The sequence below is a fragment of the Ixodes scapularis genome, unplaced genomic scaffold (genome assembly GCF_016920785.2).
Source record: "Ixodes scapularis isolate PalLabHiFi unplaced genomic scaffold, ASM1692078v2 PGA_scaffold8__174_contigs__length_109621045, whole genome shotgun sequence".
Classification (NCBI taxonomy): domain Eukaryota; kingdom Metazoa; phylum Arthropoda; class Arachnida; order Ixodida; family Ixodidae; genus Ixodes; species Ixodes scapularis.
In genome coordinates, this window is record NW_024609883.1 from 86017585 (window position 1) to 86028632 (window position 11048).

Consider the following 11048-nt stretch of genomic DNA (forward strand, 5'->3'; position numbering starts at 1 on the left):
GGTGCTTGATCAGTCTCGCAACCCCTATGGAATGATATTCCTAATTAATAAAAATACGGATTTCGCAGCGTCACTGTTTCAGCAAGAGTTAACTGGACAACTTCATTAAGCCGCTTATTCTAAGAAACAAAATATACTCTAAGACCTGATGGTGATGAAAATGATATTTAATCAACAATAAGGAGAATGGCCGGGACGTAGAAAAGCAGGTCGGTCTCTAAGCGGAGTGGTTAATTGTCTACTGCCTGTTTCCAAACAAAACTAGCAAAAACTCCCGTTCTTGCCCAATTGGTTCATTTTCTTGTATGTTCTCTTCTAATTATATTTGTATGGCCTTAAGTGCGACATGCGTGAAATTGGCGTTACCAGGTACTACTGTTTATCTCGGAGGAGATAAGCGGTACCTGCAATCTCTTCCTTTATTAGTACTGTTCTAGAAATATATAAATCTAGAAATAAACGAATAGCACCAAAGAAGAGAAGAGGAAAGAGAAAATGTGTGCAATAAACATCTCACAAATGCCGGTGGGTAACCCCTTCCCCTTTATAATAAATTTTTCGCTCTCTCTCTCATTCTTTCTTAAGGGAGGGGGGGTGTGCCTTATTGACTATACTGCAGCTCAAGTTACGATGGACTAGGGCCCGAAGGCTGGCGGGCGGGGTACACCCTCAGAAAAGCTTGCGTCCGCATTGCGAAAGAGTGCGCGAGAGAAATTCCGATGCGCAAAGTACGAAGAGCACTAATCTTACGAATATGGTTGTCTGATGTGATAGCGTGCTATTTTATATTGGTGATGTAAAGGTACATGGCATTTAGTTGCGTAAACATCCACGCCATATTTCGTAAACATGTCAACTGTTTGGAGAAGTTGGAGGGCGCGGAGGCGACATTGACATAAAGTCGTTTCGCCTTAGCCATAACAATCCAATCCAATTCAATCCAATCCAATCTCTGTATGCGTAAAACGTACCCTGACCCGTATCTCCCTTCCGCACGCGATCCGTACATACGCTCCCGTGTCGAACACTCTATCCAACTCATCTTCATTTCTTAAAGGAGCTGTGCAACAATTTGAAGGTTGAAAGAATTTGCATTTTCCATTTCTGACATTGTTTATCTTGTCACAGAGGACAGAAAACACCTTTCCTTCTTTCGAAATGTTGCGATTCCGCCGCGTTATCGCGAGGCAAAAGTTAGAATATTTCCCACTGATCTCCATGACAATTGCTGGATCGAGCATCCCCGCTCCGCGAGTGCGCCACCGGACGGCCATCTTGCAAGCAGTTTTTTTTTTTTTTTTTTCGTTTTGCTAGCGCTCCAGAGGCCTGCGGCAGCGTGCTAAAGACACGTTTGCGACTCGTTCGTCATCATTCGCCGAAGACACTCTTTAAGATTCTGTATGAGGCCCGATACTTGCCATTGAGAACACGTGGAAATTTTTCCGAAAGCGCAGTGCATCAGGAAAAAGGCACAACTCATCGAAAGCAAATTTCGCCAGTCTGGTGGCGTGTTCAAAGCTTCCTTGGCACAATGAAGTGCTTTAACTCTGTGCCTTCGCGCGCTTGGATACGGATCAAGAATCGACGCTGTGTAAATGTGGTTTGCCAGTGCAACGTGCGTGAAGTCGTATGTGCCTCTGGATCAGCGTCTTACTTTACTCTGACGACTGTATACTTGCGGCACTCGCGGTCCAGAAACGAGCTTAATCCAGCGTCCAGTAGCGACGGAAGAGGGGGGGAGGGTACGTCTTTTTTTCGTCCTTTGACGATTTACAGAGTACTGCGCACAACAGCTCCTCGCCACTGATCAGTGCTGGCTCATTATCAACTTAATTTCACTTGACGTTTGAGCGCGGCTCGCCTAATTGTGATTGTGACCATATGGGCCGCGCTTCAAAGATTTTCATTCTCGCCGTCTTGTACTCTTGCCTTCGAAAACCCTCCTTGCTCCACAGCGTTGCTCCATTCGTGCTCTCATGTAATCCATTAGAGTAGATTTGGAACATAGCCATGGTTAATAGTACATAACAGCACGTAAAGATCCCCCCCCCCCCTTCCTTTATTGATAGCAACCCACCAGAACAGCTGGAAGATCCAGAACTCCCTGGCCGATATATATATTGCCGCGCGCGCAGCTGGGCAAGTAGGCAGCGCGCGCGTTGCTTAACGGTTATCGCGCCTGCCTCCCATGCGAAAAGCCAGGGCTCGATTCCTGCAGGAGCGACGTGTACTTTGTTTATTCCTGCTTTAGTGTTCTGGAAAATTCGCGAATCCTGTTGCTTGTTCGAGGTTTTGAATGTTCTACGCGTCGAACTTTCTACGCCGATTACTCCAGAAGCCCACGCGTACTAAGGGGTCTCGCGTGGTGAGCCAAAGTCAGTTTCGCCTCAGCGTTCGATCCTGCTGCTTCGACGCCCGCGACGCTCTGTTGTTATGTTTCTTTTTTCCTTTTATTTTTAGGCAGAAGTTCGCCCCATTAAGCGTTTAGTTTCTCTAGTTATTATCGCCTCATCACTTGTCATTCGTGACAATATATACGATCTAAAGACATCTGCGCGCGACGCACCTTCAGAACTTCGCTGCGTTGCCGATTCTTGATCGCTGTCCAAGCGTGCGAAGGCACAGAGATGCAGCACTCAGCGTGCCAAGGAAGCATTGAACACGCCGCGAGACCGTCGAAACTTGCTTTCAACGAGTTGTGCCTTTTTTCTACGGCACTGCGCTTTTGTAAAAATTTCCACGTGTTCTTAACGGCAAGTATCACGCCTCACACAGGATCTTAAACAACGTCTTCAGCGAATAACGAGGAACGAGTAGAAAACGTGTCTTTAGCACGCTGGCGCCGGCCTCTGCAACCCTAACAAAATGGAAAAAAAATGGCATGCAAGATGGCCGTCCGGTGGCCGCACTCGCGCTGCAGCAAACGAGCGGGGATGCGCGATCCAGCAGTTGTCATTGAGATCAGTGATATTTCCCGACCTGCAGCCGTGAGCGGCGGACATGAGAACCACGCGGCATGAAGTCAGTGGGGGAGTTGTAAAATGATAAGAAGTTTTGCAAATACCTGCTCGATAATAGGTAATATATCTGTAAATCTTGTCAATCCAACATAAATATAAATGCGTAAAAACCTTGCATCATCGACTAAACTTTTATTCTACGGAGATTTCGTGGCGCCATCTATCCGACATCAACAAAACTGTCAGTTTTATCTGCTAACGCCAACAGCCGCCGGAAGCCGGAGAGGGCCGGGGGCAGAGCCGGAGGGGGATGCCCGGACCATGACGAGCCTTTCCTCCTTTCGCCGTGTTGATCGCGCTGCACCGCGCAAGCTCGTGGTCCCGTGGTCGCGAGCGGGTGAGTTCTAGCTGCTCACTGATGGCTCTAGAGAGAGAACTTTACCGGAACCCCACGCGTCCCCCATTCACGTCACAGCGCACATGACTCAGAATATGGTGAAGAAGTTGAGAGGCGCCAAAAACCTCAATCACTGTCCATTTTTAAAATAAAAACTAGGACATGCAGGCAAAAGCGGTTTGCTGTTCTTTACTTCGGAGATTTAGAAACACCAACCCCCAAATTGTTTAAGCAGAGCACTGAAATTTTTTTGACAGCTCATTTAATGGCTACTGGTTCTGATCCCGGGTTCTCTTCGCCGCATTGCTTCTAAACAATATTTAATAGCTTCAGTAGTCTTCAGTAATAGCAAGCACACGGAGCCGCCGCGACGGCTCGATAAGCAGACGAAGAACTCGCCTCCGCATGACGCGTCTTGGTGCACTGATACGCACGACGGAGCAAATATACCAGGTGGTTTCTAGCAGGTTCGTGATTGGACCCGGCCGCCTGTAGCACTGGGCTTCTTCAGTCAATCGTAGGATGAGACGGCGTATAGAGAGCGACATCATGTTTACAAACAAGTCAGCGTTTGCCCACACCAGGTCTGGGCACTGCGCGCGGGCGGAAACTAGGTTCGCGTCAAGGGATGGAAGCGACGTTTCGGCGCTCGTCGTCTTTCTGTTGCGCGTGCTGTTTCCCACTCAATCTATCGAGCGCAGCAAACCTGCCGCGACCTTCCGCTTCTAGTCTTTACGTCTGTGTTCACATGTCTTCTATCCTTCACTCTAAGAAATCCGGAGCGTGTCTATCAGACTTGTACCGTACGCATTACAAGTAACCAAATTACTTGTAATCTATTACTTTTCGGAGTAATTTTGTAATCAGTTGATTACTTTTATTAGGCAGTAATCACAAGAGTAATCTGATTACTTTTTGAAGTAATAAAATTACTTGTAACCGTTACAATTTGTCCTCAAGACCACCCCCCCCCCCCTCCCTCCCGGCACACGCCTTTTTTTATGAAATGACAAAAACAAAATTTGCTTTTTTTTTTTTTTCGAACGGAAAAAAGAAAGATTTTGGCGGAGTTGTAAGAAACGAGGTCAATATCTTTCTATGTACAGTTTCTGCGGAATGTCCGTTTTTTTTCTTTTTTTTTTTTTTCGAGGTGGGACTGGGAGTGGGAAGCACCAGGAAAGCCACAGTGCGTGACAAAGGCCATTCAGGGCGAAGTTTGAGGAAGCAGAATGTAGCTTTGTAAGTCCTTCGTTCAAACTAGTACCCTCATGCACACAAACACAGAAATAAAAAAATAAAAAATCCTGCTTAGGGTACCTACTCGCAGCCCGTAGGAGAATCAGAACCGAAGAATGCCTAAAGTGGATGCAAAATATAACAAAGGCAGTTGAAATATTTCCCCATTTCCCCTACGTGGCCTTTGTGGCAAGCAATGTTTCGAGTTCAAAAGTAGTCGGGGCGACCTCTTCCGCTAATGGATACTTCACATGATCCGTTTCAAATCCTGCAGCTGTTGCTCTTTTGTATAACATGCGAGCTCATCCACATGTGAATAATAAAATGAGCGACGCAAACTTTGAGCGACAACCCTTGCTCAAGCTTAACAAGATCTAGAACCCCCTCCGCTCCCCCCCCCCCCCCCCCCACACACACACACACACTGGCGAACGCCCAAATCATTAAACGTCTTCAAACGAATTCTATGCTCGTGCCCGCATTGTGAAGGTGCAACGACCACGAAGAGGGAGCCAGTTTTTCTTCTTCAATACTTGTGCAGCGCTAAAGATGTGTCTTCACACAATAAAGTAATCGGAAAAGTAACGATTACTTCTTTAAGTAATGTCCAATTACTTTTGCCGTCGAGTAATCCAGTAATCTAATCGAATACTTTTTAGCCAAGAGTAATAGTAATTGTAATCGATTACTTTTTTTTAGTAACGTGTACAAGACTGGTGTCTATACTTTCCCGCAAAACACCAGGGTGACCCTGTCACTGCAATGTGTTACATACAAAGCTCAGCGAACGACGAACCTAAAGCTACGTATAGACAAGAAGAAAATAAAAGGGCAGCCAGCGCTGGCCACGGAGCATGCCGTTTCAGGTGCTTTCGTCGTACTCAGTTTCACAGCGCACACTGTTGATTTTAAGTCTCAACATGGATAAAGCTCCGTCATTCGCCGAGCTCCTTGGGTACATTGTAGCGATTGGCAGCACTCCTTCGAGTGCTTTGCGAGAAAGTAGACGGCCCAGATTTTTCTCGAAATGTAGGGTGCACCATTTTTGTCCCATACCAACGCAGCTCCACGACGGGCGCGTAGTTCGAGCCACGAGCTGCGTGTGTTAAAAGTAAAATCATTGATGTCTCGTTAATATGGCCAACTCCCCCCCCTCCAGAAAAAAAAAATCGCCTAGAATATGAGTTGTCTTTCATAACGAGACAAAAAAGCTTTTATTTTCCTATATTAACGAGACATGCTTCTATTAAAATAAACATGCTGAATACATAAGCTGTAGTATGCATGTTCGCAACCGCTGCTCGCTACGTTCCAGCGTAGCCACCAACGTTGTCCGCATTTATTTTTTTATTCTATACCATGTTATTAACTAATTAGCTATGATGTTATTATACTCTAGTGCTACTCTTAGTGTTACTTTGAAAGATGTGAGTGTTAATTTTATTTTGGTTATTTCTCTGGGAATTACTTAAAGAAAAGAAAATAATTACGCGACATGTCTTGTATACTTTTGCCAACCCAAGAGCTTGTGCGTTAAAATGAAGAATCGTTGAAGACATCTAAACGTGACAATAAAAAAATTCAAACTCCATTAGGACAAATAGAAGAAAAAAAAAAAAAAAAGAACACCTGTTTTCCAAGGCTTTTTGCTTTCATTTCAAATGACAAGCTGTAATTTGCCTCAAAATACGACTGATTTAGTCAGGTTTATTATCTGTATTACTGTGATCAAAACTTGCTTGTAACTTTTTTTTTGTTTATTATACGAGGGGTGATCAATAAGTTGTCCCTTCAAGGCAGTAATTGCTTATTCAGTGATGGAAGTGTAAAATGTTTTGGGATATATTCGTTCTTAAGGGCTTATTACTTTTCAATATAATCTCCACCGGAAACGATTTACTTCCGTTTCCGGTGCGCCACTCACCGCATGCCGGCGATTTAGGGCGGCTGTTGACGAGACCAACGCCGCATTAGAAAAAGCTCCAGTTCCGACATGTTTTGCCTCAATCCCCTCGCAGCCCGGACCTCGCGCCATCAGATTTTTGGCTAGGTTCCAGGATAAAAGACCATCTGAAGGGTACACCATTTGCGCCCGACGACGAGGACACCGCGATGGAGTGCGCTGTTGGTGTCGTCAACAGCCGCCTTCCATCATCTATACGACGGCACGTGAAAAGTAGTGCACCGGTAGCGGAAGAAGTGCATCATCGCCGCCAGTGGAGACTATAATGAAAAGTTATGCCCTTCACGGACTTTCATTCTATGCAACATCTTTTTTTTCACCGTTGAATAAAAAAGTTACAGCCTAAGAGGAAAAACTTATTTATCACCCCTCATTTATGAAACAAAAAAAAGGAACATTTTGTCATATACTTTACAGTGATGGAAACTCCATATATGAATTCTGCCATGAAACACACCAAAAAATCACTTATGTTGGTTGGCTAATATATTTCACCGATGATTGTCGATAGCAACGAGGAAAGTAATGACCAAAAATCAATGGCGACAAACGAACCCAAAAACACACACAAAAAAAACATTATTTGTATGAAAAAGGACGCCGGAATCGCTGTTAAAGCATCTACCCTCTTTGGGTCTAGTGTATGTGATAAGTTCTCACCTAAAAATAATTTATTCACGAGCAGGGTAAGTTTGCCAATCATATGACAGATAACGAAGTATCACCGAATGGAAGAATTAGTAACATCTAGCATAATTACGTTTAATTATAACTGCACGGGTCAGCTTCCTTTCCCTGTTCCGCACGCAGGCTCATTAATAGTTTCTCGTGCAAAACATAGAGACTCATTCATAACATACAACAAACATAACTAAGAAGAAGTCATCTCGACTAGAGAAACCACATTCTTTCTAAAGAAACTTCTTGTGTCTAGCCGGTACAAAAATAATTTAAAATCGCAGACTGACTCACCCAAACGGAGTGTAGGAGCAGATGAAACAGAACACGCAGTCCAAAGACCTTTTCCTGCGTTGGCATTCCTGAAGCGCAAAACGTTCGGCGAAGCACCACGGTCGTCCCGGTCTGTCGTTGTAATCGCAAGTTATTCCTGGGTCCCGCTAAACCACGGCACCGAGTGCTTAATATTTTTTTTTTTTTTACTCCTGTTGGCTTTTGGTAAGGTGTAATCTCAGCATGTCTCGCTCCAGAAGCCCCGAAGAACTTTAAGTCATTGTTGCGGGGGGGTTGAGCGATACCCACGTGTTTTCTACCGTCGTAGAGGGAGGTTTTAGGGAAGAAAAATTTCCTTTCCTACATATTCTGCCCCTTGTATACCGAAAAAAACAACAAAAAAACACTAATGCAACCGAACGTCGTTTCACAGTCCTCGGTTATCCTTGATTCCTCGGTGACTGGCGGCACTTTCAAGACACACACGTCACGTCAGCGCCGGTGGAATTCTTCGTTCCAAAGTGTCCCGCACCAAAAGCACACGAAGGAATGTTTCTCTTTCTTATGTTTTTGAGACCCCGACGCCTGGCCCCGAACTTTCGCGCAGCTTTTGCGGCGCCGAAATTCCACCCGACATAGCGGGACAGACCGGGAGCGGTAGAACGCTGGGTTTGAGCCGCGTGTTCGACCCGCGCGCACGAGTCGGTGTGAGAACCCTGGTCCGGGACAGCGGCTGCCGGTCCGAAAAAGCGAGAGCGGCGGCGCGCTTTTCCGGAAGAGGAGAGGAGGGAGGCGCTGCATGGGGCAACCGGACCCGGAAACGACATGACGTCAAGCTGACGTCATCACGTCGTCTGGCGCGGGGTTTTTGAATGAAGCATAACGCGAACGACGAGGAAAGGGCTGTTATTAGAGAGTTTTCGTGGATAGTTCCGATACCTCCGATACCCCCGATAACGATACAATAAATGCGCCAAGGCGGCGGTGGTGTGTCGGGTATCGTTATCGGAGCAAGCGGCACGATCTACTAAAACTCTCTCGTATCACTTTCGGGAGAGCGCACCGCCCTCGGCAGAGGGAATAGCTTTTCTTCGAAGTCATTCCAATCGAACAATAAGAACAATGAAAAATCGTTCTTATTGGGTTTACTTTTGCAGTAAACTGAGGCGGTGAACAAGGAAGAAAAACGCAAGGCTACAGAAGCTCAATTTTTTATAATCTTAGATTTTTTTTTCCGGTCTCTGGTTTCCACGATTTTCCAAAATGAGCAGCTTGTCTATCTCTTCACTTTCATCCCTTACCAATTTTATTAGAATTGTTCGATCGTTCATCTTTTTAGCAAATAATCGATGATTCCCTACACACGACGGCTTTTAATTTTATGGGTACGTATTTATTACTTCACTCTGCCGCGCAATATGAGTAGACTATTCAAATCGTGGGAACCCTATGAATTAAATAAAAAATAAAAAATGACTTGCGTTTGGTTTCATTTTTATTTATAGTTAAGAAAAGTATATGTTTTAAATATTTTATAAGTGAATCAATGAACCAAACGGGGCAAAAAAACACACAGGGACAAGAGAAGACACGAACGAATGCAGAACTGTCTTCATTTTTGTTTTTATAACAAAATGATATTAAAATTTATTCGCATACAAGAAAAATAAAATGAGCCAGGACATATTGTCGCGGATGGTAAGAGTTTTGTCGAGCGTAAACTAAAAAGAAAGGTTTCATCGGCGAACTTGTGCCAGAAATAAACGAACGACCAAAAAGGGGTAAATGAAGCGTCGCGGACGTCTGAGTCGGCAGAAACGCAGAGTCGAGTGCTGGCTAAAGAGTGCTTCCTCGGGAGAATCTCAGTGAGTCGGCAAGGCCGCCGCTTGGCTCACTATTTTCTACACTAGGCTTCTCGAAGTTTCATCCTAGAATGTCCGGGAGTGAACCATATAAAGCGACACTTACTCAGCAAGGTCATTCTGGCCTCCTTATCTTTGGCGCTCGGGGTAAGACTAAACTATACTTCGTTTCACCTTACGATGGACCGCATCGAACGGTATGCGATCCAACTCAGCCAATCCAGCGCAGTCAATAGCGAGTTTTAGTAGACTGTGTTTCCCGCTCCGCTAAGCCCCTCCGCTACCCGGAACTCTACAGCCAAGGCCATCGGCGCGCAGGCGCAGTGGCGGTTTCCTCGTAGCGGAGGGCTAGCGGAGCGGGAAACACGGTCTACTAAAACTCCCTAATGTATCACGTTACAGCAAGGCCCGTGCACCGCTCGTCCCTCCTGAGGGTCACGTGACTCTCAAACAGCATCCGATTGGCTTCGATTGCTCGTAGCGTTCGCTTCGGTTCATCGTAAGCTGAAACGGAGTATGGAACCTTCCATACTTCGTTTGATGTCAAGACCAGATGCAGCCGACGCTACGAGGCGATGGGATCAAGCAGACAGCGTCAAAAGGGTACCATCATGGTGGTCGCCGCGCATCTGAGCGTGTTCTAGCATCGCTGAACCTATCATAAACAGAAAAAGCCGAGTGACTTGTGCTTTTGACGCTGCCCGGTTGTGTGCATTAAGCTCGTAGCGTCGGCTGCTTCTGAACTTCAGATGAAACGAAGTAGAAATGTTTTCTGTTTCCTGTCGCGGGGGGGGGGGGGGGGGGGGGGGGGGGGTTCTCAGTCACGTGGGTTTCGTATCTGGTATGCGGGACAAAAAATAATAAAACATGTCAACCTTCCCGCAGCGTGGGGAGATCAAAACGAGGTTTTACCGCATACCAGATGTGACGACATTAGAGATGGCTGCGCCCTTGTGGAAAATGTGTATAGGCAGTATGATAGTTTCCTGTATACGGAGAAAGCCTGACAGATCGCCACGAGAGGCGGCCGCCGAAATGAAAAATGAGGAGCGACAGGCAACGGCTGAGAGGAGAGCCACGTGACTGGCGCCCCCGCAGCGGCGAGACGCCGAAACACACTTCTCCCGAGCGAACAAGTGCGTTTCGGGTCCTCGCCGCTGCAAAAGTTGTGCGCTGACGTCCAGGATCCCAAAGAAATGGCCCTTTGTTGCTCCGTGCTACCAGATCCTTGCGCTCCAAATCTGCAACCGGGCACCCTATGGCTCCATCGTCGAACTACCATACTTCGTGAGTATAGGGGAGGCTATGGCAGTATTCACTGGCGGCCATAGTTATGTGCGCGACTGCTGAGCGCGTGCTGACGGCATGCCACCACAGTTCTTTGGCAATGTGCATTCCACAACATCAAAATTGTCGGTCTTAGCAGCCTATAATTGTGAACTCGTTCTGAGCATGCGCTTTAAACGGACCCTCAAATTTGGCGTCCAGTAACACTATATTTCAGGAGGATGTTTAGAGCGCATGCTCAGAAGGAGCTCTGCAAAGACAAGCAATCCTGATGATGCGGAATGCACGTTGCAATAGAACAATGTTGATGCTCGCCGTCAGCACGCGCTCAGCGGACGCGCACACAGCTATGGCCGCCAGCGAACACTCCTAATTCGCCTCGAGATTCGATC